This window comes from Rattus norvegicus, chromosome 7 (genome assembly GCF_021556685.1).
Source record: "Rattus norvegicus strain SHRSP/BbbUtx chromosome 7, alternate assembly SHRSP_T2T, whole genome shotgun sequence".
In the NCBI taxonomy this organism is placed as follows: Eukaryota; Metazoa; Chordata; class Mammalia; order Rodentia; family Muridae; genus Rattus; species Rattus norvegicus.
This window is the reverse complement of record NC_141540.1, coordinates 101,186,995-101,213,306: the sequence shown is the minus strand read 5'-3', so window position 1 is coordinate 101,213,306 and position 26,312 is coordinate 101,186,995. Positions and strand designations below refer to the sequence as shown.

Sequence of the window (26,312 nt, the reverse complement as noted above, 5' to 3'; positions counted from 1 at the left end):
TAAAAGATTTGTACAATAAGAACTTCAAGACTCTGAAGAAAGAAATTGAAGAAGTCCTCAGAAGATGGAAAGATCTCCCATGCTCATGGATTCCCAGGATTAATATAGTAAAAATGGCCATTTTACCAAAAGCGACCTACAGATTCAATGCAATCCCCATCAAAATACCAATCCAATTCTTCAAAGAGTTAGACAGAACAATTTGCAAATTCATCTGGAATAACAAAAAACCCAGGATAGCTAAAACTATCCTCAACAATAAAAGGACTTCAGGGAGAATCACTATCACTGAACTCAAGCAGTATTACAGAGCAATAGTGATAAAAACTGCATGGTATTCGTACAGAGACAGACAGATAGACCAATGGAACAGAATTGAAGACCCAGAAATGAACCCACACACCTATGGGCACTTGATTTTTGACAAAGGAGCCAAAACCATCCAATGGAAAAAAAGATAGCATTTTCAGCAAATGGTGCTGGTTCAACTGGAGGGCAACATGTAGAAGAATGCAGATCGATCCATGCTTATCACCCTGTACAAAGCTTAAGTCCAAGTGGATCAAGGACCTCCACATCAAACCAGATACACTCAAACTAATAGAAGAAAAACTAGGGAAGCATCTGGAACACATGGGCACTGGAAAAAATTTCCTGAACAAAACACCAATGGCTTATGCTCTAAGATCAAGAATCGACAAATGGGATCTCATAAAACTGCAAAGCTTCTGTAAGGCAAAGGACACTGTGGTTAGGACAAAACGGCAACCAACAGATTGGGAAAAGATCTTTACCAATCCTACAACAGATAGAGGCCTTATATCCAAAATATACAAAGAACTCAAGAAGTTAGACCGCAGGGAAACAAATAACCCTATTAAAAAATGGGGTTCAGAGCTAAACAAAGAATTCACAGCTGAGGAATGCCGAATGGCTGAGAAACACCTAAAGAAATGTTCAACATCCTTAGTCATAAGGGAAATGCAAATCAAAACAACCCTGAGATTTCACCTCACACCAGTGAGAATGGCTAAGATCAAAAACTCAGGTGACAGCAGATGCTGGCGAGGATGCGGAGAAAGAGGAACACTCCTCCATTGTTGGTGGGATTGCAGACTGGTACAACCATTCTGGAAATCAGTCTGGAGGTTCCTCAGAAAATTGGACATTGAACTGCCTGAGGACCCAGCTATACCTCTCTTGGGCATACACCCAAAAGATGCCCCAACATATAAAAAAGACACGTGCTCCACTATGTTCATCACAGCCTTATTTATAATAGCCAGAAGCTGGAAAGAACCCAGATGCCCTTCAACAGAGGAATGGATACAGAAAATGTGGTACATCTACACAAGGGAATATTACTCAGCTATCAAAAACAATGACTTTATGAAATTCGTAGGCAAATGGTCGGAACTGGAAAATATCATCCTGAGTGAGGTAACCCAATCACAGAAAAACACACATGGTATGCACTCATTGATAAGTGGCCATTAGCCCAAATGCTTCAATTACCCTAAATGCCTAGAACAAATGAAACTCAAGACGGATGATCAAAATGTGAATGCTTCACTCCTTCTTTAAATGAGGAAAAAGAATACCCTTGGCAGGGAAGAGAGAGGCAAAGATTAAAACAGACACAGAAGGAACACCCATTCAGAGCCTGCCCCACATGTGGCCCATACATATACAGTCATCCAATTAGACAAGATGGATGAAGCAAAGAAGTGCAGGCCGACAGGAGCCGGATGTAGATCGCTCCTGAGAGACACAGCCAGAATACAGCAAATACAGAGGCGAATGCCAGCAGCAAACCACTGAACTGAGAATAGGACCCCCGTTGAAGGAATCAGAGAAAGAACTGGAAGAGCTTAAAGGGGCTCGAGACCCCATATGTACAACAATGCCAAGCAACCAGAGCTTCCACGGACTAAGCCACTACCTAAAGACTATACATGGACTGACCCTGGACTCTGACCTCATAGGTAGCAATGAATATCCCAGTAAGAGCACCAGTGGAAGGGGAAGCCCTGGGTCCTGCTAAGACTGAACCCACAGTGAACTAGACTATGTGGGGGAGGGAGCAATGGGGGGAGGATGGGGAGGGGAACACCCATAAGGAAGGGGAGGGGGGAGGGGGATGTTTGCCCGGAAACCGGGAAAGGGAATAACACTCGAAATGTATATAAGAAATACTCAAGTTAATAAAAAAATAAAAAATAAATAAAAAAAAGAAGATGAATATATAATAAATGGTTGGGAGATAGACACTGATAGTGAGTGATCAAAACTGAAATGCAATAGGACGGAACAGCCGAAATCACTGTGAGTTGGACTCTTGCCACAACACGATAATGCATCCCTCTGCAACGTAAAACAAGTGGCTTCCCCCACCCAGACTCCACCACGTCACCCACCCAGACTCCACTACTACAGAATTTCCAGATACCTCCTACCTAAAGATTCCAAAGTGTTTCATAAGATATCTTTTGAGATATCCTTTGTATTCTTTTTAAAAAGCATTATCAATGTATATTTCTTATATGAATTGTGGGTCTCATAATGGCATTTGTATTCAAGCATATCATGGATCTTTTCTTCTCCCTTCTGCTGTGATCTTTACTTTTCCTAAAAAGTCTCCTCTTTGCTTTCATTAATATATATATATCATATATATATGATTCATATTTATCATATATACATATGATTTCATATTTCCTTCTATTTCACTTATAAGTGGACAATTGAGTTGTAAAATAAGGTAGTTGATAGTTTCTCTAGTTTACAGTATCCTGGATCTTTCGATTTTTTGGAGACATATAAGAGCATAAAAACATTCTTTGACAGAGAATTGTTAATTCCAATATAAAGTTCCATAACTACAGAATGGCTACTCTAACTATATAGGTGTTCATTGAGATATGTAGTTTGGGTCGGATTAAACTTTCTGTGTGGTATTTTTTATTTGTATGTTCCTTATAATAAAGTTCTAATGAATTTGAAAAAAATAAATGATTTTTGTGATAAAGCAAATGAACTTCAATCCAAAGTATACATGAAGTTGTTTAATGTTTGTCTTCAAGCAGACACACACTCTACTAGTCTTAGTAATCCTTCCCTATCCCACATATGTGAAACATCATTTTAATTTCATGTTTCCTAACTTGAAGTTTTGCTTTAAATTACTAATTATCAATAAAAAGTAATAGAACAAAAAAGTAATAGATTCTAAAAAGGAAGGAAGAAAAAAGAAAGAAAGGAAGGAAGGAGGGAAGGAAGGGAGGAAGAAAGAAAGAAAGAAAGAAAGAAAGAAACAAAGAAAGAAACAAAGAAAGAAAGAAAGAAAGAAAGAAAGAAAGAAAGAAAGAAAGAAGCCAGTGTTAGTCAGCCTCCATGAATTTGCATCCCAAAGCTCTTGACTTCCTACTGACTATGAAACTGGTCTCACAGCTTTACTCACCTAAAAACTCAAACAGTAGCACATCTTCTCCAGAACAACTACAAATATTTACATCAGTCAATTCCCTCATGGCACTTTTAACTCCTAGACAGCACAGTGACTACATTCTAGAGGTTGTTCACTGTTACTTTTTTAATTTTATAGTTAGCATAAACTTTGAACATAACATTTGATAGAACCAGCAACTACACTTGATTCTGGCTTTGCAATACATTGAGAAGCTTTAATAAAGGTTGACTCCTGTTTATATTCCCCAATGACTTGTAAGTAAATAAACACATGAAGCAATGAGTAGTGAGAGGTTTCTGATATCTCAAGAACCAGACACAGTTCTTGAACTGCAGAAAAGGTTCCATAGATTCTAATTGGAGGACCAGGTGTGGATCTATTAATAACATTAATAAAAGATCAAACATTCCTTCAATGTCTTTCAAGCATATTTTCTTTCCTTCTTAAATCTTTAAAGAGAATATCTCTGATGCAGAAGAGAGAGAATGATAATATGAACTAAGTACCCTTCAGCAAGCAAACTGTTCCGAGATGGAAGGATGTTTTTATCACAATTCTCAATGTTGCATGCATTCAGTGCCATATGCTGTTATTCAGCAAGCATTTATGAAGCATGTCAGTGCTCCAGGTTCTTCCTTAAGTGCCAAGAGTGCAAAAACTAAGCAAGGTATAACAGCCTTGGGGAGAGAACAGCTCAACTCTATAACTTTAAGGAGAATAAAAGAAGATAGGGGAGCTAACAAAGCCATGACACAGATCATACACAAGAGACATGGACAGTAGCAAATAATTGCTACAGGATCCAGAGAAGCAATTGTAGAAACTGAAGTACCTGAGCAAATACCATTCAGACAGAAAGCCTGTGCTTGGTATTCCCACCATGTCATCATGAAATACATCAGCAAAGAGAAATTCTGTAATAGACTCTAATGAAAGTCTCAGAAGGATTGAAGTCCTCCTTTACGGCTTGACACTTGTCCCAAGGAAGCCCCATGTACATCAGTCCTGATAGAACACAACAGCCCCTGGTTAAACATTCCATCTCCACAATTTGTCTTTCAGAAATGTATCCGATCCATCTTGGGTGAGGTGAAAGACGTGGTCAGTTTGCTGAGCAATGAAATCATTCAAAAAGGATCCAGCCACCACAAGCAAGATATTGCCGTATTAATATTTGATTCGAGGGAGCGTGGGACTGGTTATCAATAATTCAGTCATCATTTAATATCAGCGATGTGGAAGGCGCCTGATGGTTGTATTAGTTTACACATTTGAGTGACTAAGATGTAGCATGTTACTGCTGCTGTCACATTCCTTATGTTACACGATGACAGTGTGGCTTATGAGGACTGAGATGATATACCTACTCTGCCATCCAGATTTGTAAAGCAATCGGGAGCAGCCAGGCCATCCCCAGTGGGATGAGCGGTAAAGAAAAATATAGACGAAGTGTCTTTTTGGGTTTGGATTCTCCCAAAAGAATCAGTCCTGAGATAGATTCAAAAGCAAGTAGTTTGGGAGATGACGATGGTAAGGGGTGAATGAGACACAGGGGAGACATCTGGTAATTAAGGATGCAGTTGTCGTGCCAGCTCCCACCTTGGGCGTCTAGAATCGAATCCAGCAGATTCCCACGGAGAGTCGGTGTAAACCTGGCCTCTGAGTTATCACACCCAAGGGATGAGGAAGCTGTGTTTATACAACAGTTCCAGAGTCACGGGCTGAAAGCTGCCCCAGAAGAGTCTTAACTTCCTAGCATTCCCAATGCACTACGAGCACAGAAAATACCTGTCTGGAATAGAGAATCCTGGAGCACAGAAATGGAGAGCTCTGTGCAGTTGGAAACATGAATGACTAGATGCTGTCAGTGTCTACTACTGTGTCCTAACGGCTACCTCTCCATCGTGTCAGCCGTCCAAGCACAGTGAACAGAGGGAGATCAGCACTAAGTAACTACCTACTGTGTGTCAAATGCCTCACAGGTATCATGGCATCTACACGAACATAAAAGCATGACCCACTTTGCAAGCAAATGCGCTAGATGAGGAAGGAGTAAAAGACTTTGTTTAGCACACGCGGGGCTAGCGTCGCTCAGTAAAGGAGAATCTAAATTCAAATCTTTCTAACCTCAAAGCTGATACCTTTCCAGTGACTAACTTTCGAGTTGTGCACAGGCACACACAGCAATAATAAGTGACTTAGACACTATGTGTACACACGAATTCTGACAGGTAGTTTTCAAAAGTTCAGTTTGTCTAGTCTCTTTTTAGAATGTCTTTTTCCTCTTGCATCCACTCATCTAAGCTTGGCAGCTTATGAATTTTGAATTAGCCTACAAAGAAGACCAGGACTTTAGCAGGCAGAGCTAGAGACCAATCCTAGAAGAGGAAAATCATTTTGTTGCTATTTTCAACAGGTGTCTTAAGTCATTCTCAAACACAGAAAATAGAACGGCACTTTCAAGCAAATTCTGATGAGGATGTCCACAGGATGCTAAGGAAAATAGAAACCTTAGTCTGTGGTTAGAGAGGAACTAAGAGGGAGGCAGAGCCCTCCCTACCAGAGAGTTTAAAAGCCAGACAATAGACTCCAACTTTCTTTTTTTTTTTTTTTTTGGACTGTCCTAAGTTGTTTATTGGATATGAATTTTACAAATATTACGTGTATTATCGGTAACGGTGGAGCTGAAGAGTATTGCCCCTTCTCCAGGCTGCACGGCGAGATCCACCAATAGTGTGGTGGAACTTGTGGCCCTTTCCAAGGCCACGGCTCTTGCGGCCAGCAGATGTCAGCCCACGCATCTCCCTGGGTTTGTGGACTGGTTTGGTGATCCATTGGTTGTCAGGATTTCTTCTGGTAGCTTTATGGAATGGATCAATGAGGATAACCAAAGAAAATGTATATGTGGAATCTTCACCAACCCAGTAGGAATTCAGGACTCTCAAAGCACCACAATGGCGTCCAGCTCTCTCCTCAGCAACTGACTGAAGGCTTCGGGCAAATTTCAGCTGGTTAACACCATGGTGGACAGGCTTGCCTTAAGTTGCACCCTTAGGAACTGGGCGATTGCGACCACCGCGGCGGACACGAATCCTGTAAAGGACATAACCTTGCTTAGCCTCGTATCCCTGCCTTCGTGCTTTATCAAGCCAGGTGGGGCAGGGAGCCCTATGCAGCGCAGAGAGCTGGCGGTATTGCCAGCAGTGGTCCCTTAGAAGAAAGTGCATCACGTCGGACTGCTTCTTCCTCCACAGCTCCTGGATGTATTTGTATGCACCCATTTTGGCTCACCTGAGGGCTGCCACTAGAGGAAAAGAAGAAGCCTTTCTCCCACAATCCCTTTTGTAGACTACAACTTTTTCCTGGACTCAATAAGACACTCTTATAGATAGGAAAGGTATCATACAAAAGAAATGGTATTCCAGGCAGAATTCAGCAACCATGAACCAAATAGACAGGAAATAAGGGTGTGGTGTCAAAAACACACGAAGCTTTTGTAAAATTCCTTCCATTCCCAAGAGTTTGCATTTTTTGTTTTTGTTTTGTTTTTGTTTTTGTTAATGTTTGATTTCATTTAATTTTTCATGGATATTCTATGTATTTACATTTCAAATGTTGTCCCCTTACCCCCTTCTCTCATACTCCCTCCCCCTGCTTCTATGAAGATGCTCCCACTCCCACTCATTCTAACCTCAAGACCCTGGCATTATCCTACATTGGGGAAATGAGCCTTCACAAAACTAAGGGTTTTGCCTCCTATTGATGCTGGACAATGCCATCCTCTGCTGCATATGTGGCTGGAGTCATGGGTCCTTCCATGTGTACTCACTGTTTGGTGGTTTAGTCCCTGGGAGCTCTGGTGGGGTCTTGTGGGTTGGTATTGTAGTTCATCCTATGGTGTTGCAAACCCCTCCAGCTCCTTCAGTCTTTTCTCTAACTCCTCCGCTGGGGTCCTTGTGCTCAGTCCAATGGTTAGCTTCAACCATCCTCATCTGTATCAGTAAGCTTCTGGCAGAGCCTCTCAGGAGACACCCATATTTGACTCCTGGCAGAAAACACTTCTTGGCATCAGCAACAGTGACTGGGTTTGGTGGCTACATAAAAGATGGATCCCCAGGTGGGGCAATCTCTGGATGACATTTTTCTTCAGTCCCTGCTCCATTCATTGCCCCTGTATTTCCTCCCATGAGTATTTAGTTCTTGCTTCTAAAAAGGACTGAGGCACCTACATTTCCCTCTTCTTGGGCTTCATATGATCTGCGAATTTTTCTTAGGTTTTAGGCTAATATCCACTTATCAGTGAGTGCATACCATATGTGTTATTTTGTGATTGGGTTAGCTCACTCAGGATGATGTTTTCCAGTTCCAACCATTTGCCTACGAATTTCATAAACTCGTTGTTTTTGATAGCTGAGTAATATTCCATTGTGTAGATGTACCACATTTTCTGTATCCATTCCTCTGTTGAAGGGCATCTGGATTCTTTCCAGCTTCTGGCTATTATAAATAAGGCTGCAATGAACATAGTGGAGCACGTGTGTTTGTTGAATGTTGGAGCATCTTTTGGGTATATGCCCAGGAGTTGTATAGCTGGGTCCTCAGGTAGTACAATTTTCTGAGGAACCTCCAGACTGATTTCCAGTGTGGTTGTACTAGTTTGCAATCCCACCAACAATGAAAGAGTGTTCCTCTTTCTCCACATCCTCGCCAGCATCTGTTGCCATCTCAGTTTTTATCTTTGACATTCTGACTGGTGTGAGGTGGAATCTCAGGGTTGTTTTGATTTGCATTTCCATGATGGCTAAGGATATTGAACATTTCTTTAGGTACATCTCAGCTATTCGATATATGCTGCTGGGAATTCTTTGTTTAGCTCTATACCCCATTTTTAATAGGGTTATTTGACTGTCTGGAGTTTAACTTCTTGAGTTCTTTGTATATTTTGGTTATTAGCCCTCTACCAGATATAGGATTGGTAAAGATCTTTCCCCAATCTGTTGGTTGCTGTTTTGTCCTAATGACAGTGTCCTTTGTCTTACAGAAGCTTTGCACTTTTATGAGGTCCCATTTGTCGATTCTTGATCTTAGAGCATAGCCCATTGGTGTTTTGTTCAGGAAATTTTCCCCAGTGCCCATGTGATTGAGACTCTTTCCCACCTTTTCTTTTATTAGTTTGAGTGTATCTGGTTTGATGTGGAGGTCCTTGATCCACTTGGACTTAAGCTTTGTACAGAGAGATAAGAATGGATCAATTTGCATTCTTCTACATGCTGTCCTCCAGTTGAACCAGTATCATTTGTTGAAAATGCAATCTTTTATCCATTGGGTGGTTTTAACTCCTTTGTCGAAGACCAAGTGACCACAGGTGTCTGAGTTATTCCTGGGTCAATTCTATTCCACTGATCTATCTACCTGCCTGTCTCTGTACCAATACCATGCAGTTTTTATCACTATTGCTCTGTAATACTGCTTGAGGTCAAGGATGGTGATTCCTCCAGAAGTTCTTTTATTGTTGAGTATAGTTTTGGCTATCCTGGGTTTTTGTTATTCCAAATGAATTTGCAAGTTGTTCTTTCTATCTCTATGAAGAATTGAGTTGGAATTTTAAGGGGGATTGCATTGAATCTGTAGATTGTCGGCTCTTGATCATAAAGCATAAGCCATTGGTGTTCTGTTCAGGAAATTTTCCTCAGTGTCATGTGTTTGAGGCTCTTCCCTACTTTTTCTTCTATTAGTTTAAGTGTATCTGCTTTTATGTGGAAGTCCATGATCCACGTGGACTTGAAATTTGTTCAGGGTGATAAGAATGGGTCAATTTGCATTCTTCAGGACGATTTGCATTCTTCTATAGGCTAACCACCAGTTAATCCAGCACCATTTGTTGAAAATGCTATATTTTTCCATTGGATGGTTTTAGCTTGTTTGTCAATGATCAAGTGACCATAGGTTTGTGGGTTCATTTCTGGGTCTTCAATTCTATTCCACTGACCTACCCGCCTCTCTCTGTACCAATACAATGCAGTTTTTACACATTTACTCTGTAATACAGCTTGAGGTCAGGGTTGGTGTGTCCTCCAGAAGTTCTCTTAATGTTGAGTATAGTTCTTGCTATCCTGGGTTTTTTGTTATTCCAAATTTGCAAAATGCTCTTTCTAATTCTATAAAGAATTGAGTTGGAATTTTGATGGGGATTGCATCGAATTTGTAGATTGCTTTCGGCAAGATGGCTATTTTTTACTATATTAATCCTTTCAATCCATGAGCATGGAAGATCTTTCCATCTTCTGAGATCTTCCTCAATTTCTTTCTTCAGAGACTTGAAGTTCTTATCATTCAGATCTTTCACTTCCTTGGTTAGTCACACTGAGGTATTTTATGTTATTTGTGACTATTGTGAAAGCTGTCATTTCCCTAATTTCTTTCTCAGCCTATTTATCCTTTATTAGAGGAAGGCTACTGATTGAGTTAATATTATATCCAGACACTTTGCTGAAGTTGTTTATCAGCTGTAGGTGTTCTCTGGTGGAATTTGGGGTCACTTAGACAAACCCAGTTTTGCTCAAATCTTGTTCTGCTTTTCAAACATTTGCTGTTGGCAAAGGGAATTCAGGAAATTCCTTCTCTTGGCTTTACTCAAAGTGAAGTTCTAGCCAGTCTCATTTCTTACTCTTCCCTAGTTCAGAAGAGACTTAGGAGCTCCTCCTCCCCATTGCTCCTCCCTGGGAAATAGATGTTTCCATCATGAAAGTGAAACTTGAGCAGTTCTCATACCAGGAGATCTAAGATGCCAAATGTGGAAATACTGTGACTTGCCCTGTGGGTCAGTAGAGTTCCTAGGATGTCCAATGTGCACATAAAGGCCTGGCTTCTTCCTCTGGACTCCCTTGATAATCTATCATCCTTCCCTATATCAAACTGAGAGCCTTAATTCTAGTCCTAAGAATGATTAGGAAGATGCTTCAGCAAGTGTTAAAGAACACAATGGTATTATCACTCTGTCATCAAAAATTTTAATTAAATTAATATTTTAATTATGATGCCTATTTGGATCCCAATCAGTGAGCCAGTGGCTAGAAGCCAGCACTGTTCTTTTACTACCAATGGGAGCTCATCTTTCCATTGGCTGGAAACTAGATGAAAGCAACAGTCGTAGCCTTTAGGAAACTGACTTAAAATGAAGATCAAAGGTCATTATGGGTAGCATTTTCCCATATAGACATTTCCCATATAATTATATATTAAAAAAGAGAAAAACACTAAACCTCGGGCTGGAGAAGTCTCATGTATCAGGTCAATTAGAAAAATCTTCCCAGGCATTTTCAGGACATGCCTAACATGTTTCCTTACCCAGCTCTGAATAAATTGGAAGGTAACTCAGGCAGCAAGACAATTGATATATTGCCTTTTCTCTGATCTTAACATGTCTCTTACCTCATTATCAACTCCCTGGGTTCTATGTTCTCTTTCTTGCATGTGTAATAGAAACCTGTAACTGTAGAGAAAGGGGGAAAAAACATAACAGAATCCTGCCTGTGGTTAAGTGGGACCCTATCTCCATGATGGTATTAATTCTCCTTTTAGAGTCAAATGTAGTTTTAGTTAAACTTCCCTGATGGTATCAATCCTGCTTTTAGAGTTTTAGTTAAAATTAATTGTCCTTTTCAAATGCTTCTGTGTTCATGCATCATATATACATGTGCATGCGTGTACATGGGAATGCCAGATGTTGAAGTTGGGGTGTCTTTTTTTTAAATTGTTTCTTCATAGTGTTTCTTTTGAGGCAGGGTCTCTCACTACGTCTGTAGCTCACTACTTTGAGTAGACTGACTGGTCAGGAGCTCTTGGGATCCTGACTCTGCCACCACAGCATTGGAGTTATAGGCATACACCATCACAACTGATTTTTATGGGTTCTTGGAATTACAACTCAGGTTCTTATGCTGGCACAGCAAGCCCTTTACCCACTGAGGAATTTCCAACCCCCTTAATTATTTTTTACTTGAGTCATATCTCATTGAAGTTATTTTCCACACTTGGCAAACGTGTCAGATGAAAAATGCGTATCCCTGTGGTGTAGAAGAGTAAGAAATAAGTCAAATATAAGGCCAACCCTTTAACACAAAGCAAAATGGTAGGAAGTACAACGGGATCGATGGCTGTGCAGATCCCTCCAGAGAACACGAGTAGCTTCCGGGAGACTTCTGAAAGATGCAGCAACTTCTCAAGCAGAGACCGTAGACGCGTGTCAAGCTTGGTTTTCACTGTCCTTTCAGTCATTTAGGCTTCAGTGGTAACCGCTGAAATAAGCAGCCTCGGAAGATTTAGAACACAGAGTATTTTGATCTACTTATTTTAAGAACAGACCCCTTTCCAGTCCATTGCAACACCCCACAGATGTAAAGCAAGGATAGGTTCATTACCAGTCTTCGCTCAACAGTGCTACAAATGTATGTGGCTAATTATACAACCACCTGCAGTTATACAGATGGAAACACTCAGCTCCAGCTGGAGCACATACCAAGCTCGGAAGATGCTTGGCAGCAGCAGTCACAGGCTTTGGCAGCCGAGAACTGGAATGGCGTGTCCTGTTTTGCCTTTTGAGATCCAAATTCCAACTCAGGGGAGCAGGGGTTACCCCATCCTTTACAGTGTTTCTCCAGGGAGCTGTTGCCCCAGTGACTGTTGCCTTTCTGTTCTGTGTCTCCACTCAGCTTATGAGTCATTAGTTCCTGAGATCCGGCCAGAGAAAGCATATTTATCTTACTGATTTATTTTATGGAGTCCTGAAAAAATACAAGACAATTATTAGCATGGTCCAGAACAACAGCTTGATGCCCAATGCACATAAACGCATGGTGCCAGTTTTTGCAAACTGAAAACCCTCTCTTGCACAGTCACCCAACAAAGGATCAGCAGAGAAAACTTAGATCTGCCTCATCTATGGTTGGTAGCAGAGGAATGAATAGGAAAAGAGAGCCAGATGTTGATTGACTGGAAGGTCAGAGAGAAGGCTTTGGGATCCTTTGGTGGAGACACAGACAGCCACGTCTCTTCACAGCTTGTGGGCTTCTTTGGCAGGGAGTTAGTGGGGGATTTTGCACTTGTGTCATGGAAGAGTCATTGTCATTCTATCTGGTTGCTTTTGCAAGCTTCGAGTCAGCATATTTCTAGATCCAGATCCAACTTATCCTTGAGAGCAGTGGTTCTCAACCTTCCTAACGCTGTGACCCTTTGATACAGTCGCTCTATAAAATTATTTTCATGGCTACTTTGCAATTGCAATTTACTTCTGTTGTGAACTGTAAGATAAGAACCTGATATATAGGGTCATGACCCTCAGGTTGAGAACCGATATGTTAGAGTATTCTAGAAGCTTCTTCAAACATGTTAAACATTCTTACCTAAAAATTTTCAGAAAGCATATCCTATATTATTTGTCAATAATAATAATAATAATACCTAATATGCTTACACCTTTTGAGAGAGGAAAAAAATGGACTCACAGACACAGCTGGTCAGGAAGGACCTGAAGTCCAGATGTTGAGGCTGTGTCAGTATTTCTCCTTTATATCCAAGCCTGTGCACAAAAAAAAAAAACTTGTTCTAGACTCCTGGAGAAACTCTTATTTCATTTAAGCTCATTAAGTCTTCTAGATTATTCCACAAAGTTGCAACTGCTAAGTGCCATGATACAGAGAAAACAAGTTTCATTTTACGTAAACCTTAGAGAACTCCCTGTGCCATTCTAGACCAGAGTTTTCGTGCTCCTAAGGGAGGTCTTCAGCAAAACTTTGCGAACATACACTTGCTATTTAAAGCAGAATAACTTCCTGTAGATCTGGTTGTGACAAAACAATGCTATGTTAATTTCACATAAACCGGAGATCTGCTTTTTTATACTGAAGTATTTGGAGTAGGTTTATGGTCTAAGGGTTTGTGGTTTAAACTGCTCATTCTAAAATGAAGCGCACCAGTTACAGAAGATCGCCAGGCCCTTCTGAGCACAGGACGCTCAGCACATATTATCCGGGCGATGTGAAGATGGAATCGTGTCTGTCGCAAACTCCCTGGGTAAGCTGAAGGCTAGAGAAATTTACAGTTTGTTCAGAGCTCACCTAAGGCTGGCCAATCATATCCACTTGTGATTCACTTTTTACTCTTTATCATACTCCTTAGGAAAAATGAGGCACTTTTTATTAAGAGTACTGTACGATTTAATTCCCACTGACTACAGTAAGATACTGATGTCAAGAAAAACACTTGGCCGAGGCTGCAAAGTAAATTAGAATCAAAATTGGAATTTATTTTGAGTAACACACTATAACACATAAAATTATATTTGAGTAACATGTAATATGTGTAACAATATTATGAGATAACAATATTATATTGCATATAATAAATCCATATTGTACATTATATTACTTGCATATATGCTTATGTTATATATTATATATAATAAATACATCATTATATAACATATATTTATATGCATATATGTGTATGTATATACATATATGTGTATATACATGTGTATGTACACATATCTATGTATATACACACACACACACATATATATATATGTATGTATGTATGTATGTATGTATGTATGTATGCTACTCTAGGGCTAGCAATATGGTAGACACTGAGGAATACACTCCTTCACATATGCTATAATCTGGAGAGGAGAAGACGTTTCAATACAAACAACTATACTAGATAAGATGTTTCACAAACACAAAGCACTCCTGACTATAATAAAGGCTGCATCCTTTTCATCTGTTGGTGCTGATTGTGGCCCACCTATTAAATCCCCTTTCCTGTGTATACTCCGGTACAGGGTGAGTTCAATCCTCTCAACCCCCCAACTAGATTATTAAGACTTTCCTGCCCCATCCTCCAACTTTTGCCCTAAGAGAACACTTCACTCCCACTCCTTGTTCTTCTCTGACCCATTACGATCAAACTATTATTTATAAAATATTCAAATCCTGTTACCATAGTAATTAAAAAATAGAATATATTTTAAAAGAACTTTGGCCACTTACATGTAAACAAAATTATCATAAATACCTCACTGTAAGATACTAGAACCCAAACAAAGGCAAGAAGCAAACTGGAAAGAGTGGAAATTTTAATGAAAAAGAAAAGGAAGGAAGGAAAGAAGGAAGGAAGGAAGGAAAGAAGGAAGGAAGGAAGGAAGGAAGGAAGGAAGGAAGGAAGGAAGATGGGATGAGATATGCTGAATTTTTTTTAATAAGAACAGCAGGCACCAATGGTATTGTCTACTGGAAAGTTGGATCAGAAGAGCTTTTTATACAGGAGTCTCTAGTCAGATGCTTAATTATTGTTGGATGACCTAATAAATCAGATTCAGGCACTTGACCAAGAGACAAAAGAAAAATTAATGTTCAAAGGGGAGTAGAAATTTTATTCAGTGTGCCTGTACCAAAAAAAAACAAGAGAAACAAGTGTCCTTTGTCCAGTTAGGGGAGTACTGACCAATGAGCTTCAAGATACGGGGAAGGAACAGAAGTGAGGGTGCAGAAACATTTATACTGGTTAGACTTGTTCAAAATGCCATCTTGTTGATCGCTCTGGATTGGTCGGATAAGCCTTGGTCCAGTAAGAAAGTAACTGTGCAGAAGACAGATTTGGCTTTTGTCTATCTGAGCTAGCCCTGATAGCACAGACTTGTAGTCACAGTTACTTGAGAGTCTGAGGTACGAAAGTTACAAGTCTAAGGTCAACTTAGACCACAGAGTGAGTTCAAGGCCAAACTGGTAACTGTCTCAAAAATAAAAAGGAAGCCTGGAGTTCAGTATTAGAGCACTGACACAGTGTGTAGGATCCTGAATACTACAAAAGAGAAGGAGGAGAAGTGGAGAGAAGAGGAAGAAAGAGGAGGTTGCATATCTATCAGACATTTTTTCTGAAATCTAAGGTGACTGCAGTAAAGCATGGCAGAGAGCAAACCACACACACACACACACAGACACACACACACACACACACACACACACACACACACACACACACGGCAGAAATGTCCGGTTTACCCCCTTTTTTGTGGCGGACCATTTGTAGACTCCAGAGAAGAGTCATTGCTTTCATTAAAAAACAGCTTCTAACTTGTTGTTACTATTTTGAAAGTGAAAATAAAAATCGGCAGATATTTTTCCAGAGAGGAAAATTGGATTTGGGGGAAGAAAGTGTGAAACAGGAGGGGTAGCCAGAAGCTCTGCCTGAAGTCAGAGACCTGACCGCAGTCTGAATGTTGAGGGAAGAGAGAGATGTGAGAGCAATACAACAAAGCGCAAGCTCTCATCATTCATGGCCGATGAGAAATCTGTGAATAGGCGAATGCACAAAAATATAGACTCAAGAGCTACCTGCACATTGACAGCACACATCTGAAAGATACCCAGGAAGGGGGAGCTCCGTGGACTTCCAACTGTTTGAGCAAAATCTCCTCCCAAGTCTCTGGTTTACCAAAATCAATACAGAAATAGGAGTAGCCTCAGGAGGCCAGGTAAATATAAAAATAACAAGTATGGATCAGGAGGGAGACCATAGCCCACAGAAAACTAAACATTCAGCTTAGATTCAAGTGACTTAAAAAAAATCCCAATTTCAAAGGTGCTGGGGGGAAAAAGCCTGCTAGTATGACTGGTATGTAACACTGTCCATGAGCTGATGAATGGATACTCAGAAATAAAGGGATGAAAACAGAAAATAGTATATAGGGAGAGAGGTAACCAGTTACCTTTCATAGGTGAGTTTCATAGTTTCATAGTTCTCTTTCATAGGTGAGTTTTTATTTCTTATAGTTTATTTTCATTGTAGGCCTGTATGCCATGTGTCTTGGTCATGTCCACGTCCCACTCCCTCCCTCCAGCTTTCCTAAACTCCAGTCACATATCTCCATGACCCTCTCCCCATTTCCTGTGTAGTTTGTTTTTTAATAGACCACTAAGAGTGCACATAGTGCTTCCCATATTTGCATGTGTGTGGGCTCATGTACTGTGCCAGGGGCTACCTACCAATGGCTGTCACCCCAAAAAAGAGAAATGACTTTCCTTCCTTCAACAGCCAACAACTGTTATTAGTTCCTCAGTTAAGGGTGGAGCTTGGGAGCCCCTTCCTGCTTCCTGCTTAAATTTTAACTCTCTTGTTCTTATGGAGAGCTTATGCAAGAACTGAGACTTCTCTGAATTTACGTAGGTAATGGCCACATCATGTCCAAAAGCCAGCGTTTCATAGCACTCCTCCAACTGCTGGCCCTTATGTCCTTCCTCCCCTGGTTCTATGATCCCCCTGGGCCTTGAACTTTTAGATTTATTTAAATAGAAATGTCTGTAGAAACCTGAAAGTGACTGAGAGACCACAACTGAGGGTGAAGAGAAGAAGCCTTAAAGGGGAGTAGAGTGGTAGAACACATAGTATGAAAATAGAAGAGAGCACTGAAGATGGTGAGGTCTAAATGGATGAGGATAGGAAGTAGGAGAGAAGATGGAGTACAGGATACAGGTTAACCAAAACTAAGGATGGATTGTGAAGTTAGTCACATGGAAACCTATTTTATAAGCTACAAAGAAAATTTTTAAGACTTTAACAGCAATACCATACACGAATGGATTCTGACCCAGAAGCCACGTGTTATTGGACAAACTCCCAGTGTCACATGTGGTAAGTGTTGGCTGAAAAGGTCCCAGGAGCTCCCTAAACCTATCTGAGTATGCCACTGCCCTGAGTTGGCCTTAAGAAGGACCCTAGTCAAACACAGTGGATCAAAAAACAAAAGCAAAAGTAAGACAAAAGACAGAACGGTAGGATAAGGACTTGGTGGCAAGAGAGTAGTGGATTTTGGGGATGGAAGGCTGAATGTGGCCAGAATGTATTATATACATTTATGAAGCTGCCAAAGAATAGGTCGTTTTTTAAAACTCGCATGTTATGGAAAGAAACAGGAAAATTCTCAGGAATAAAAATCCACAAAACTATTTCTGAAGGGCTGTAGTGGCAGAGTTAGCAAAGACCACAAAGTGGCCAGATCATCTGTGTTCAAATAGCTACAGGTAATTCTCCTTAGAGGACTAAAGGAAACTGTGATGGTGACAGCTGAGCCCCGCTCATGTGGTTTGTGCAGTCACAGAAATAGTTCATAGAGCTGGAACTCAATTTTAAGTGCCCTGACCTGAGTTTTGCCTATGTTTTTAGGTTTCTTCTTTTAGTCAAAAGTACTAGAACCCATAATTCATGAAGCAGAGTTCCCTGTTGTCATAAATGTTTGCTATAACTTTCAAATTATATTTTCATTCATATATATACAGATATATACATACATACATACAGACAGACAGACAGATAGATAGATAGATATGGAAAACAGGATACCCTGTAGCTGAACTTCACAGCTCACCACGTGTAGGTGCCTAAGGAGCACAGAGGACATCAAAGTTACTTGGGGAAAGGTCAGCATAGGAAAATTTGCAACCGGGACAACAAAGCTCAATAGCATACGTGGGTCCTGAGCACATTGCAGAGGACTGTGAATTTACCCCAGCATACATAATAATGACAGGAGAGAACAGATTAAAACATAACGCACACACGAAACAAAGAACGGAAGGAAAGAAGGGAAGCAAACTACTGATCCCTTACATAATTAAGCTATTACATTCAGCCCAATTCATTAACAAGTATATATACATTTACCCAGACATTGCCAATGGCTTCAAGATCCAAGATGGATCTAATCCCTGCTGGAAGCACACTGGTACCAGAACAGGGATGAACTGGGTGCCACTACACACCACCTGTGGGATAGAAACAGAAGGCTAAAGACTGGTGGAGCTGGGGGCTGAAATACACACTGTGACTCAGAACTTGGTAACCACTAGAAAGAGCTGCTAATTTCTTCATTTGTTTCTTTGTAGTGCTTGAGATCAATTTGAAGGACTTCTACATGTCCAGAATGTCTGTGCGGTAACAGCTAAACTTACTGGACACTTGCTCTATCATCCTGGCTTAGCTATTTGCTATCAGTCACAGACTTACGAGATTCCTCTATTATTCCCAGGGAGCGCTGCTCTGAGAGTGATAGTTACTTGTGTAGGGTCACACAGGGCTTTAGAAATTTCAAGTAGAAAACTCATGCTTAGAGCCAAGTCTATGTAGCTGTAGAAATGAACCCCTACTCGAGCTCGACATTTATTTGTATCCCCCAAAGGAGGCCAAATAGCACATCACCCAAATGCTCTCCTCCCAGGAAAATCACCCAGAATTATCATAGTTTATAGACAAAGCAATCTTTTTCCTGGGACTCCTTTTAAAAAGCCACTTAGATAATATTACAATTACACACACACACACACCATAAAAAGTACATTAGTCACCACTGTGGGAACAGTTAATTCATTGATAAGACTAGACAAGGACAGGACCATCCAACTGGCCCGGAATTTGTACTTCCACATAGGAAGGCGCTCCCTAAACTGTATAGCATTATAGTATTGTGCCTCAGTCCAGCCTACTGCAGGTCAGCTATTCATGGGGAGCCCACTTGGCTAATCTCATGGGGAGCATTAAGTACTGGTTTCCCCCGACCTCATTTCCCAAACCTGCCACTTGTACAGCAGCAGAACAGTGCATGCTGAGCGCAAAATGGTCCCCATCCTCCAGACCTCATCATCCTAGAGGGCTTTCAAGTGAAGGTGAGGTGGCCAAACAGCTACCAGGCCTAATTAGCTCCCCTACTAATGGGAGTACTCCCTCCTCAATTCCCCTGGCCTGGCACACAAAAGCTGCAAATTACTTTCCGACCTTTGATGCCTTCCCCAGAAGCCCTAAGGACCAGCTTCCTAGCTGTGGCTTTAGTGCCTCTCACCCTCTGATCAAAAGCCCTGCAAAGGGCAAGAGAGCAGTCTCCTGAGGGGCTGCAGCTTCGGAGAAGGGCTAATGCCTGGACTAATCAGGCCCAGCTGTGGGGAAGACAAGTCATTGGCTTGCAGAATCCCAGCTCTGAAGGCCTCTGTGTGGATTGGCTCATTCACAGAAGCCAGTAGCACTGCTAAGGCCCTGGTGTTTTTCCTCATCCTGTTCCCTCCTCTCTTCCACCTTCGCTCAAACTTCTCCTTCTTCCTGTTACATTTGCAGGTGTTGGTTCAGTTTTCAGCTCAGGGGCAGAAGAGTTGGGAGAAGACACTGTCTCAGGGTTACTAGGTCCTCATCCAACAAGCTGCCAGGGAGGATCCATGGAAAGCAATCAGCCCATCAATTCTTTTAACATATTGAGTGCCCAGTTAATTCTGAGTGTTGCCCAGCGCTATGGTGAACCTCTTACTCATTTTGTTTTTATCTTATGCTTCTCCTAAAAGAATCTGTGTCCCTCTGTGCTTAAATGTGTATTAACTCCTCTCCTACTCTTTGATAACCTTCGTAGATTATCAGTTAGATCAGCTTTTCTGCATTAATAGTTGCTGTTCCCCCCCCCCCGCTTCTAGTCCTCGCTGTACATGCTGAACATAATACAACACAACGAGTGGCATGGGAAAACACATTCTTCATAATAATTAAGAAATATACACTGAAACATTCTGAATATCTAATTTATATAGCCCAAAGTAATAAATACTGTTCAGGGGCTGGAAATATGGCTTCGCAGTTAAAAGCACCTGGTGCACAATTCTCAATTGTGAGAATGAGAGTTCAAATTGCTCCAACAGCATAAGAAGCCTGTCACTCCAGCTCCAAAGGATCTAAGGTTGCCTTCTGGCTTCATACAATCATACCTACACATACACATACACATATATATGTGCATGCGCACGCGCGCACACACACACACACACACACACACACACAACTCATCACAAACAATTTTTGAAAACAATATATTATTTCTTTCTCACAACAAAATAGTCTGAGGGATGTAACTCAGCGGTGGGATCTGCTGTACCCCAAGCCCTAGATTCAATCCCTAATAAAGCCAAAGCAAACAAGTAATAGCAAAACACAATCAGGAAAGTCAGGATAAAATAGAAACAGTGGTAGCACTTTAACGTTGCACAGTCTTTACAGAGGAATTTAGAAACCGTGGCATGGGCTGGGGAGATGGCTCAGTGGTTGAGAGCACTGCCTGCTCTTCCAGAGCTCACTGGCTCAACTCCCAGCACCCACACTGTAACTCATAGCTATCTATAATTCCAGTCTCAGGGGATCTGATACCTTCTTCTGGCCTCTCTGGGCACCAAGAATGCAAGTAATTTATAAGCATACATGCAGGAAAATACCTTATAGATATGAAATAAAAAATAAACCTTTAAAAATTCTTAAGGAAATGTTTATAAAAGTCACAAAAATAGGTGTCCCATGGAATTTATTCTAGGGTAATACAATGTATCGTCATTGATATAGCTTTGGAGAACAAGTTCACCCCTGCCTGAAGTATTCTCACTTGAAACTAGAGGCAGGAAGGACTGGGGAACAGACCAGCCTGCTTAGGTGCTGCCCATGCAGGACTAAGACACGGACCAGACATATGGCAATAATGCTGAAAGAAGAAACGAAGCATTTGCTGTTCAGCCCTGTTACCATAACTGCCTCCAAAGAACTCTGCACAGCTCTGAAATGAAGCATATAGTGATGTGGTGGAAAAAGAAACTTCAGATTCAAACAACCATAAAACCACCAGCAATAAAATATGCCCTTTTAAAAAGGTAAAAAAAAAAATGGAGACAGGCAGTATTATTTTGAAATAGTGCTACAAATGGTTAAGCATTCTCTGTGCTTCATTCAGCAGATATAAAAGTACTGCCATTGCATTAGGAGGTGGGCTAAGGAACTAGGATCTGAGGCAAAAGATAGTGTCCCTGTGATCAAAATCCCAGAATCTAGGCAGTCATTGGAGAGAAAAATCATTCTATAATATGACATAGGGAACACAAGAGAAGAAAGTACAGATTGATCATGTAATACCTGAATGGCTGGGCTGTAAAAGGCTTTCTAGAGAAGCTATTATTACTTGTGCTGAGAGTCTCCTCAGCTTATCCAAGCAGGAAGGGAGTGAAAAAGGAATTTTCAGATGGAGAAAATAGTACTAGGGGGCAGGTAACATATGTGAAAGAGCACAGAGCCTCTTGGAAACCACAAACAGTATAGCTAGGACTTAGTCCCAGAGAGTAGATGAGTTAGGACCCGAGGATTAAGTAGCAACCAGTTGCGTACTGGCTTCCTTGCTCCCTTTCTTATTTTCTTCCTTCCTTTCTTTCTTGTGTCCTTTCTTCCTTCCTTTCTTTCATGTGTCCTTTCTTCCTTCCAGCCTTTCTTGTTTCCTTCCTTCCAGGTTATGATGGTTGAATAACAATGACCCACATAGGCTAATATATTTGAATGTTTAATCACAGAAGAGTGGTAAGAAGTCAGGAACAGTTACCTTGTGCTTTATTTGCTTCTCTGGTGCTATGATATAAGGATGTCCCAACCAACTTGGAAGGAAAGAGTTTATTCTAGCTTATACTTAATAGTCCATCATTGAGGAAGAGCAAGGCAGGTACTCAAATCAAGGACCTGGAGACAGGAATCAAAGTGGAGATGATAACAGAATACTGTCATTAGTTTACACCCTATGGCTTATTCAGTTCCTTTCCTATACAACCCAAGGATCACCTGCCCATGAGTGGTATTGCCCATAGTGGGCAGTTCTGGGGTTCTCTCTTCCCAGGTGACCCCAGTTTGATTCATTTAACAAATAATAACTGGACTACCTTCTAAACTGTAAACTGTACACAGAAGGCTCTAGAATGCTCAAATAAACCTCAGAGATCTACTAGGACCAACTGTCAGGAGATCAGCTAAAGGGACTCAAAATTCTCAACTCCATCACTTTGGAAATTTTAATACTCTACAAAGGCTCTGGAGATCTCATCTCAAGGTCATGAGTTCTTCAACCTCCTGATATCCTAGAATATCCTTGTGCCTAAGTCAGACTGAATCCCATAAACAGACAATTTAATTTTCATCTTAGTCATTATTCTATTACTCTGGAAAAACACCATTATTGAGGCAACTTGTATGTAAGAAAGCATTTAACCAGGGACACGCTTACAGTTTCAGAAGTTTAGTCCATTATCATGATGGCTGCATGCGAGTAGGCCCTGGAGCAGTAGATGAAAGCTATGTCCTAAACTGTAGGCTAAAAAGGAGATCCTGGGCTTGCCATGGGCTATTGAAAGCCCACCCCCAATGACACACTACCTCCAACAGAGTCACAACTCCTTATCCTTCTAATTGTTTCAAATAGTACCACTCTCAGGTGAATAAGCATTCAAGTATATGAGCCTATAGGGCCATTCTTACTCAAATCCCCACAACCTCTTTTCTCAGAAGGAAGGAAAGAAGGAAGGAAGAGAAGAAGTCTTCTTTTTTCCATTATACAGCACTTTTCCCTCCTTTTAAAACAACATGTGCTGAGGATTTCAATGTTGCCTTTATCATTTATCATCTGTGATTTAGGAAAGTCACTTAACTTCTCTGCATCTCTAATTCCTTTTCCATAAAATAAGAATAATTACCAGAGTAACATTTAACACTATTAATGAGCTTTTCTCTTTCATATTTCTGCATGCACAATCTGTATAATCAATCTAAATTGCCCATCTGCCTCCTCTAAAGTGGAGGTAAGAAAATTAAGATAGGTCTTCAAGAAGAAAAAAAGAATTATTGTTCTTGGGCAGATATGCAAAACTGAAATTTGTAACCAGAAAAAGCAGGTTTTGTCAAGAAAGATTTTTTTCTAAATTCCTTTGTCTCCTTCCCTTAATATCATCCAGAGATTGTCACGACATAATTGAGATTATATTTTTTATAAAAGATGTCCCATTCCAATAAAAAGAAATGAATTCTAAAAAATCCATCCTTTCAATGCAAACTGCAAGGTAAGCAAAGGCAAGAAGGGAATTCTGGGGGACTTTGTATCTCTGTGACCAAATACATGACATCAACAGCTTAAGTTAGGAAGGCTTTATCCAGGTTCACAGTTGGGGAAAGTTTGATCGGTAGCCATTTGGTGCTGTGTGCTTGGACTGACTGAGCATCATGTCAGCAGAAATATGTGGTAGAAGAGATTTGGTAACTCTTGGCAAACAGAAAGTAGAGAAGAAAGAAACTGGAGGACTAGTATAGCCTTCTAGTATATCCCACTTGATCATCTTCCCTAAAATAGGTCCCCCCTCTCTAAACACTGCCTCATACCTCTTTAAACAGTGTCATCAGCAAAGAAGTAAGCATTCAACATATGAGTTGAATAGGGGGATTTCATATTTAAGCCTTAACACTTTACTAGGGAGCCCACTACCATCAGTCTCCAAGACAGATTTCCACTGTGGAGGAGTGGAAAGCTAACTTGAGCTAAAGGGCCAGCTGAGACTCTGAGGACCATGGACTTGAGCCTTCCCAGCCCTCAGACTGTTTTCTTTGCTCTGTGCTGCCTTTGTATCTCTTACTGAATACTGGGTCTATAATTAGAGATATCATCTTTGAAAGGGCTTGCCTTTATCTTAAGGATGTGGTCACTGAAATTAACATGTGTGTTGCTGTTGTCGTTGGTGGTGGTAGTGCTGCTGCTGCTGCTGCTGCTGCTAGTGGTGGTGGTGCTGTTTCTGGGAGTATGTTTGTCTCCATTCTCAAAGCTCCAAGAAATGTTTTCATTGGTAAAATCTGAGACAAAGGGCTATTTCCAAACTTAATCAGCTGGGTCACTTATAGTTTTAGGGCAATTCTCATGTGAATAATTTTGGTCAGATATTGGCCTAAGTAGTATGCATATGTATTCTTTGTTGTCTTTCCTATCCTAAGCATAAACTCCTAATCTTTCTTAGTTCAGTCAGTAAAGTGTTCATCTTGCAAACAGAAAGACCTTAATTCTGTCCTCAAAATTCTAATCAATTGCCAATCAAGAAAACAGATCACAGGCCAATCTGGTGGGGCCCATTTTCTCAATTGAGATCACATCTTCTGAAATGACTGTACCTCTTGTCAAGTTAAAAGTAAACTAGCCGACCCGCGGATCCCGGCCCGCAGCAGCTCTCTGCTCCCAGACCCGGTGAGAGAGAGACCCAACCGCCTGGTCAGGTGGGCACTCCTGAGGCTGCAGAGCGGAAGAGACCACCAACACTGCTCACCCCTGCCCACATCCCTGGCCCAAGAGGAAACTGTATAAGGCCTCTGGGCTCCCGTGGGGGAGGGCCCAGGAGCGGCAGGACCCCTGCCTGAGACACCACCAGAACCTGAAAGAAACAGACCAGATAAACAGCTCTCTGCACCCAAATCCCGTGGGAGGGAGAGCTAAACCTTCAGAGAGGCAGACAAGCCTGGGAAACCAGAAGAGACTGCTCCCTGCACACACATCTCGGACACCAGAGGAAAAAGCCAAAGACCATCTGGAACCCTGGTGCACTGAAGCTCCCGGAAGGGGCGGCACAGGTCTTCCTGGTTGCTGCCGCTGCAGAGAGCCCCTGGGCAGCACCCCACGAGCGAACCTGACCCTCGGGACCACAGGTAAGACCAAATTTTCTGCTGCAAGAAAGCTGCCTGGTGAACTCAAGACACAGGCCCACAGGAACAGCTGAAGACCTGTAGAGAGGAAAAACTACACGCCCGAAAGCAGAACACACTGTCCCCATAACTGACTGAAAGAGAGGAAAACAGGTCTACAGCACTCCTGACACACAGGCTTATAGGACAGTCTAGCCCCGGTCAGAAATAGCAGAACAAAGTAACACTAGAGATAATCTGATGGCGAGAGGCAAGCGCAGGAACCCAAGCAACAGAAACCAAGACTACATGCCATCATCGGAGCCCAATTCTCCCACCAAAACAAACATGGAATATCCAAACACACCAGAAAAGCAAGATCTAGTTTCAAAATCATATTTGATCATGATGCTGGAGGACTTCAAGAAAGACATGAACACACTTAGGGAAACACAGGAAAACATTAATAAACAAGTAGAAGCCTACAGAGAGGAATCGCAAAAATCCCTGAAAGAATTCCAGGAAAACACAATCAAACAGTTGAAGGAATTAAAAATGGAAATAGAAGCAATCAAGAAAGAACACATGGAAACAACCCTGGATATAGAAAACCAAAAGAAGAGACAAGGAGCTGTAGATACAAGCTTCACCAACAGAATACAAGAGATGGAAGAGAGAATCTCAGGAGCAGAAGATTCCATAGAAATCATTGACTCAACTGTCAAAGATAATGTAAAGCAGAAAAAGCTACTGGTCCAAAACATACAGGAAATCCAGGACTCAATGAGAAGATCAAACTTAAGGATAATAGGTATAGAAGAGAGTGAAGACTCCCAGCTCAAAGGACCAGTAAATATCTTCAACAAAATCATAGAAGAAAACTTCCCTAACCTAAAAAAAGAGATAGCCATAGACATACAAGAAGCCTACAGAACTCCAAATAGATTGGACCAGAAAAGAAACACCTCCCGTCACATAATTGTCAAAACACCAAACGCACAAAATAAAGAAAGAATATTAAAAGCAGTAAGGGAAAAAGGTCAAGTAACATATAAAGGGAGACCTATCAGAATCACACCAGACTTCTCGCCAGAAACTATGAAGGCCAGAAGATCCTGGACTGATGTCATACAGACCCTAAGAGAACACAAATGCCAGCCCAGGTTACTGTATCCAGCAAAACTCTCAATTAACATTGATGGAGAAACCAAGATATTCCATGACAAAACCAAATTTACACAATATCTTTCTACAAATCCAGCACTACAAAGGATAATAAATGGTAAAGCCCAACATAAGGAGGCAAGCT

General features: G+C 41.1%; 1 long non-coding RNA gene and 1 pseudogene across 2 annotated transcripts in view; both read right to left on the bottom strand.

Moving 5' to 3' along the window:
• Window positions 1-6,099: 6,099 nt before the first annotated feature.
• LOC148004811 (large ribosomal subunit protein eL15 pseudogene) lies at window positions 6,100-6,799 on the bottom strand (annotated as a pseudogene).
• Window positions 6,800-8,644: 1,845 nt separating this feature from the next.
• LOC148004810 (uncharacterized) overlaps window positions 8,645-26,312 on the bottom strand; it is a 50,944-nt gene continuing 33,276 nt past the window's right edge. The window contains exons 2-4 of one of the 2 annotated variants that reach the window (XR_015625610.1): window positions 18,182-18,288; window positions 12,973-13,091; window positions 8,645-12,252 (exon numbers count right to left, since the gene is read on the bottom strand). This is a non-coding gene — a long non-coding RNA (uncharacterized LOC148004810). The remainder of the gene's footprint in view (window positions 12,253-12,972; window positions 13,092-18,181; window positions 18,289-26,312) is intronic. The other variant, XR_015625611.1, reaches the window with a different exon arrangement.